This window comes from Schistocerca piceifrons, chromosome 1 (genome assembly GCF_021461385.2).
Source record: "Schistocerca piceifrons isolate TAMUIC-IGC-003096 chromosome 1, iqSchPice1.1, whole genome shotgun sequence".
Lineage (NCBI taxonomy): Eukaryota > Metazoa > Arthropoda > Insecta > Orthoptera > Acrididae > Schistocerca > Schistocerca piceifrons.
Window position 1 is genome coordinate 1,225,901,533 of NC_060138.1, and position 7,741 is coordinate 1,225,909,273.

At 43.8% G+C, this 7,741-nt stretch overlaps 1 pseudogene; it reads left to right on the top strand.

Moving 5' to 3' along the window:
* The first annotated feature begins 1,413 nt into the window (after positions 1–1,413).
* Positions 1,414–1,531, top strand: LOC124728389 (annotated as a pseudogene).
* The last annotated feature ends 6,210 nt before the right edge of the window (positions 1,532–7,741 follow it).

Consider the following 7,741-nt stretch of genomic DNA (forward strand, 5'->3'; position numbering starts at 1 on the left):
GTCTGTAATGTTTTGATTGGCTATACACACTAAAACCCGTTGATTTCAACGCTGGGCGTTGCGTTTTGGACCTCCAAAGCACAGACACCAAAAGAAGGGCTTAAACGTGGATAAGAGAGGCTGTGACGACCTTCCCAAAGTGTGACACGTACACGGTGGCTTTAGGCGGAATTTTCGTGACATTTGGTGCCAATGTGACGTAATTAACTCACCTTACACTTCACATAAACGTATGAGCCGTGGTCGTTTTTTTCGTATCTTTGAAGACATTGCCGTTAAAAGCGTCGTATACTCATAGGGTAAAGTCTCAGGACGCTACGCTTTCCCACCATTACTGCGGAGGGCTGTACGTACCTTTGAGCCGAATTTCAAACTTATGTGTCACTGTGGGAGGCAATTTTTGGATTTAGAAGAAGCGGCTCTTTGATTCTGTTGCACAGTGTAGATGAGATCTTATACAAACCCACACCGAAGGGTCATATGCCATGATATCAGGCGACAGACGGCGGTGGTTCATTGCGAGATTCGTAAGCACGTCACGATCGATCCATCGCTGAGGCAGTTGGCTGTCAAAAATATATAGGTTCGAATGAGGCAGTGCTCCATTCTGCTAAAATTTTCGTCCTTTTTTCCTCAAGTGTAGAAAAACCAAGGTCTCCAACACATCCAAGTACCTTATTCTGTGACCGTAGTTGGCACAAAAGATAAACTGTCCGTAAATCTTTTCCCGGAAAACAGCATAAAACACATGATCCTTTGAAAGATTTCTCTCGCGCACTACTATGGTTTATGGCTTATGTTGTGGCGGTTCACCAGTTAAATGAAATGTAGCCTCATCACTGAACTATAAACGTCAAAGGTAATGATTAACTCCCATCTTCCCCCCAAAATGAATTCAGAAACCTTTACAGTTTGTTTATTTATCACCGTCATGAAGAGCGAGTAGCAGCTGACAACTATATGGTTACAAACACAAACGTCGCCACAAAACACGGTAGATACACACACACACACACACACATATGAGGAAAGGCCTGCTGTCATTTATCATGACGTATAGACCTCTGTGGGCTAAGTGTAAATCTCTGCTGAATGCGCACCACGTCTTGAACGAGCTCCCGGGGGACACTTGCATATTTACCCTTACATCAACAGCCCATGTCTTGGATCGCGTGGTCTTTTGGTATCTTTTGGCATCATCATCGAATGGCATGTGCTGTAGAAGGTACATTGGCGTACTCCCAACGTAAATCACGCCTCATAGTTGTAACAGAATTGCGCCTACAGAAACGGAGAACGCAAAACATCTTCTGTTGCTGCGTTGTCGGCCTGACGCACGCTGTCAACTACATGGACTGGCTGTGTACTACCCAAAATTATTTTACTCTAAGCTTAGTTTTTAGTTTGCCAACGGCCAACGGCCTTGCCGCAGTGGTAACACCGGTTCCCGTCAGATCACCAAAGATAAGCGCTGTCGGGCTGGGCTAGCACTTGGTTGGATGACCATGCGGTCTACCGAGCGCTGTTGGCAAGTGGGGTGCAGTCAGCCCTCGTGAGGCAAACTGAGGAGCTACTTGTTTGAGAAGTAGCGCTCCGGTGTCACAAACTGACATACTGCCGGGAGAGCGGTGTGCTGACCACATGCCCCTCCATATCCGCATCCAGTGAAGCTTGTTGGCTGAGGATGAGACGTCGGCAGGTCGGTACCGTTGGTCCTTGATGGCTGTTCGGGAGGAGCTTAGTTTTTAGTTTCAATGCATAAGTTTAAGTTGATACCAGTTTGTACCTTTATTCATGTAGAAAATATGGTGTTGCGATAACAGATCAATCCTTTTGAAACACATTGTATTTCAAAGACAAAAAGGAATGTGTATAGTTCGTTCGGTAGGAGAATAACAAACGACTAAAATAAAAATCAAAAATCGAGCTGAAATCATCATCAATTTTTCCTTGCTTCGTAGATCTTTCTTTAAAGACTTCCTCGTTCAGGCCCAAGGGATGCCTACCGGCCGCCGTGTCATCCTCAGCGTGGCAGCATCACGTGGATGCAGTCTGGAGGCGTACGTGGTCGGCTCACCGCTTCTCCTGTCGCTTTGCAGACTTGCCAGACTGCTGAGACGCTACTATTCGGTCAAATAGCTCACCAGTTCGCATCACGAGGCTGGTACGTAAATATGCGTAAAAATACTCATCAGTACCAGAAGTCTAACCCAGTCCTCCACATGGCAGCTGAACACTTCTACAGAGGCGGACACGTAGGTCTTTAGTCATCACAAAATATAGATGTCGGTCTTCTGTTCGTCCATCAACCGACACGATTGTGGGCTCTTCGTGATATCCACAGCGATTGTTCCATCGGTGCTTACCCTTTTTTACAAGCACGACGGACTTGACATAACGTGCTCGGCATTCTGTTGTCCGTCATATCACATGTACTCACACTAACTTGGCCGGATGTTTATTTAATAGAATTACGAGATCTCCCAGAGAGTGGCGCGGAATGTGCAGTGAAGGTAAGTGCTGAACTGTTCGTCCGAGCAGAGTTATAGATTTTTAATTTATATCTATTCCATTCTGCGTATGCATATGCCAGTTTCAAATTTCGCCGATTTCTGCCTTTTATTATTTTTTAATTTTCGGACTGATATGAGTGAACTCTTTTGAGCCTCTTTTTTTATGTCAGTTGTATTTATCTTGCACAACGATTAACCGTTTCCGTCATCGGTGTAACCAATTGTTTTCTAAATACAGAGCAGCAACTGAGTGTACTCTAGCTATCTTCCCTGTCTTCTTTGTCTTGCTTTAACCAACGCTCATCAGCCTTTCGTCATCCATTCTGGATAAGAGCTTTATCTAGACTTGCTTACGTAGTACAGTTCTCAGCTATAGGCATGTGTATTATTCCTGGAAGTTTTGTAATATCATTTTCCCATCTTTGCCTTTTCGTGTCTAATTCAGCAGAAGGTACAACTACAGTCCATACGCCTGGTTTCATGTCCTACCCATGTTTATTTAATTTTCGTTACAGGCATTATAACGTCATCCACTTCCATCTGTTGCCTGCTCAATATGGTTTCTTTTTTCTTTTTCTGTCTCTGCAAGTAATTCTCAATACTCATTGCCTGGTAAAAAAATGAAGCATCTAGAACAGAAGAAGAAAACTAAATGTGATTTCATGTAGGTATTGGGAGATAAAGAAGCTTGCACAGGATAGAGTAGCATGGAGAGCTGCATCAAACCAGTCTCAGGACTGAAGACCATAACAAGAAACAACTCTTGATGAACTGTGGTATCGTGTTGAAGCTGCATGAGCAGTTGTACCTGTACACGCCATGCAAGCTCTGTTTGACTCAATGCCCAGGCGCATCAAGGCCGTTATTACGGCCAGAGGTGGTTACTGATTTCTCCCATTTCATCTTCATCTACATCCTCTTCCATTTCCATAATATTGTCCTCAAATACATCGCCCTTGTATAGACCCTCTACATAATCCTTCCACCTTTCTGCTTTCCCTTCTTTGCTTAGAACTGGGTTTCCATCTGAGCTCTTGATATTCATACAAGTGGTTCTCTTTTCTCCAAAGGTCTCTTTAATTTTCCTGTAGGCAGTATCTATCTTACCCCTAGTGAGCTAAGCCTCTACATCCTTGCATTTGTCCTCGAGCCATCCCTGCTTAGCCATTTTGCACTTCCTGTCGATCTCATTTTTGAGACGTTTGTATTCGTTTTTCCCTGCTTCATTTCTCCTTTCGTCAATTAAATTCAATATTTCTTCTGTTACCCAAGGATTTCTACTAGCCCTTGTCTTTTTACCTCCTTGATCCTCTGCTGCCTTCACTACTTCATCCCTCAAAGCTACCCATCCTTCTTCTACTGTATTTCTTTCCCCCATTCCTGTCAATTGTTCCCTTATGTTCTCCCTGAGACTCTGTACAACCTCTGGTTCTTTCAATTTATCCAGGTCCCATCTCCTTAAATTCCCACCTTTTTGCAGTTTCTTCAATTTTAATCTACAGTTCATAACCAATAGATTATGGTCAGAGTCCACATCTGCCCCTGGAAATGTCTTACAATTTAAAACCTGGTTCCTAAATCTCTGTCTTACCATTACATAATATATCTGAAACCTGTCAGTACCTCCCGGCTTCTTCCATGTATACAACCTTCTTTTATGATTCTTGAACCAAGTGTTAGCTATGATTAAGTTGTGCTCTGTGCAAAAGTCTACCAGGCGGCTTCCTCTTTCATTTCTTACTCCCAATCCATATTCACCTACTACGGTTCCTTCTCTCCCTTTTCCTACTACCGAATTCCAGTCACCCATCACTATTAAATTTCCGTCTCCCTTCACTATCTGAATAATTTCCTTTATTTCATCATACATTTCTTCAATTTCTTCGTCATCTGCAGAGCTAGTTGGCATATAAACTTGACTACTGTAGTAGGTGTGGGCTTTGTATCTATCTTGGCCACAATAATGCGTTCACTATGCTGTTTGTAGTAGCTTACCCGCACTCCTATTTTTTTATTCATTATTAAACCTACTCCTGCATTACCCCTATTTGACTTTGTGTTTATAACCCTGTATTCGCCTGACCAAAAGCCTTGTTCCTCCTGCCACCGAACTTCACTAATTCCCACTATATCTAACTTTAACCTATCCATTTCCCTTTTTAAAATTTTCTAACCTACCTGCCGATTAAGGGATCTGACATTCCAAGCTCCGATCCGTAGAACGCCAGTTTTCTTTCTCATGATAACGACGTCCTCTTGGGTAGTCCCCGCCCGGAGATCCGAATGGGGGACTATTTTACCTCCGGAATGTTTTACCCAAGAGGACGCCATCATCATGAACCATACAGTAGAGCTGCATGCCCTCGGGAAAAATAGCGGCTGTAGTTTCCCCTTGCTTTCAACCGTTCGCAGTACCAGCAGAGCAAGGCCGTTTTGGTTAGTGTTACAAGGCCAGATCAGTCAACTACTGAAAAGGCTGCTGCCCCTCTTCAGGAACCACAAGTTTGTCTGGCCTCTCAACAGATATCCCTCCGTTGTGGTTGCGCCTACGGTACGGCTATCTGTATCGCTGAGGCACGCAAGCTTCCCCACCAACGGCTCGGTCACCACTGACCAGACGTTTTGAACTGGTGAGAAATCTGGAGAATGTGCTGGCCAGGGCAGCAGTCGAAAATTTTGTGTATCCCGTTCAGGTCCTGCAATATGCGGTCGTCCATTATCCTGCTGAAATGTAGGGTTTCGCAGGGATCGAATGAAGGGTAGAGCCTCGGGTCGTAACACATCTGAAATGTAACGTCCACTGTTCAAAGAGCCGTCAGTGCGAACAAGAGGTGACCGAGACGTGTAACCAATGGCACCCCATACCATCACGCCGGGTGATACGCCAGTATGGCGATGACGAATACACGCTTCCAATGTGTGTTCACCGTGATGTCGCCAAACACCATCACAGGCTGTGATGCAGCGTCACGGGTAACCACAGCCATGGTCTCCGAGCTGATAGTCCATGCTGCAGCAAACGTCGTCGAACTATTCGTGCAGATGGTTGTTGTCTTGCAAACGTCCCCATTTGTTGACTCAGGGATCGAGTTGTGGCTGCACGATCCGTTACAGCCATGCGGATAAGATGCCTGTCATCTCGACTGCTAGTGATACGAGGCCATCGGGATCCAGCACGGCTTTCCGTATTACCCTCCTGAACCCACCGATTCCATATTCTGCTAACAGTCATTGGATCTCGACCAACGCGACCAGCAATGTTGCGCTATGATAAAACGCAGTCGCGATAGGCTACAAACCGACCTTTATCAAAGTCGGAAACGTGATGGTACGCATTTCTCCTCCTTACACGAGGCATCACAACAACGTTTCACCAGGCAACGCCGGTCAACTGCTGTTTGTGTATGAGAAATAGATTGGAAACTTTCCTCATTTCAGCACGTTGTAGGTCTCGCCACCGGCGCCAACCTTGTGTGAATGCTCTGAAAAGCTAATCATTCGCACATCACAGCATCTTCTTGCTGTCGGTGAAATTTCGCGTCTGTAGCACATCATCTTTGTGGTGCAGCAATTTTAATTGCCAGTAGTGTACTTCTCAGGTGGCAAGTGCAGATTTAAGGAGTTACCATGTGTTTGGTGCACCATATAGTGATCATCCCTTGCTTTCAAACCGAGATCGTGATTGTCTGACACGATATCATTCAGCGTATGAACGCCCTTTGTTCTGTTCGCAATAAATGGAAACCATATCCATTTTATCGAGTATCTATAACATTGTGGATATCGTAATAGCGTCATAGGTAAGTTTTCTGATCGCTACAACAACGGAGCAGAAGCAAATGGACTTGAAGTGCGCTGGTAAACACACGAATTATGTATTCTCTTACATTTGGTACGTTTATTGAGACATCCTCTTGCACTGGGATGCAGTGGTTTGTTACTATCTTATCACATTCCAGACATACACATTTGTGCGACACGTGACATTATTGTGGTGTTTTCGTCCAGAAATGTTTTAGCTGTGGCTTTTCCGACTGTAAAGTCGCACCGGTGGGGAAGACTCTGGACAGAAAAGCCACGCTGCGAAACTAATTGGTCGGAGAGTCCCCGGAGCTTAGCGAAACCACAATTCTTGATATATTTATCGATGTTGATATATAAGGCGAGGACTGTGTTAGCTGCATCATCCTCTGTGTGTGTGTGTGTGTGTGTGTGTGTGTGTGTGTGTGTGTGTGTGTGTTTTAGCTGCATCATCCTCTGTGTGTGTGAGTGCGCGTGAATATGTGTGGATTTGCGTTTGAATCATAACGACATCTCTAGATCAAACGGAAATCAGAGTTTTCTTCCTTTCTTCCGGAAGCGAAAGGACTGCTGAGCACTTTCCACGCTAACTGCTTTTAAATGGTGTTTTTAAACATCAGCTGTTGTCCCCCGCACAATTACACCAGAGTTTGTGAGTGGGTGACGTGATCTTTACAGCGGACTATAAAGGCAATAAAGTCGTAAATTTTTCAGGAACGACCATATTTACACTTAAATGTATTGTGGAATGTAGATAACAGACTGAGATAGTTCAACAAGAACGATATACAATTATTTTGTGCTGATGTTATGCAGATGTAAAATGGAATGAAGAACTTTTTGTTGATTACATCATGGATAAAACATTGAAGATTTTTTACAGACTTTTTATAATGCTTCACACTAATATAATTCGTATGAACATTATTATGTTTCTTTCCGTAAATGCCTGAACTAAATTTAAATAAAATCTTCTCTTTTACCTTCTTTTCACCTCCCACAGGTTTGTCTTAATGGAATCCATGGATTACAATTCGATCATTCTGCCTTGTTCGTTATGAATGTGGATCTTTTTCACTTGAGTTCTATTGCGAATTCGTGTGTCTAATCGCCGAAACACTTCTAGTGACCACCGCGGATGCTCTCTAAATGAAATCTTTCTGCTTTTAAGCTAATTTGAAGATATTGTCTGGTCGTCATAAACATATCAAATTCCTCTTCTTCAGAATATATCATTGCTGAACCACAGAAACCTTTGACAATACACCGCCAAAACACCTGTTGTTTTGCACGTGTACTGGCGCTGACAGTGAAGAAATAGAAGTTACATTATCTACAGTAGCGTCTTTAGTTCCCACTTGCTACGGCTGAATGATAGGGTGTGTTGTTGCGTGGTACTTTACCAGGAAATTTTTTATTTTTGTGAC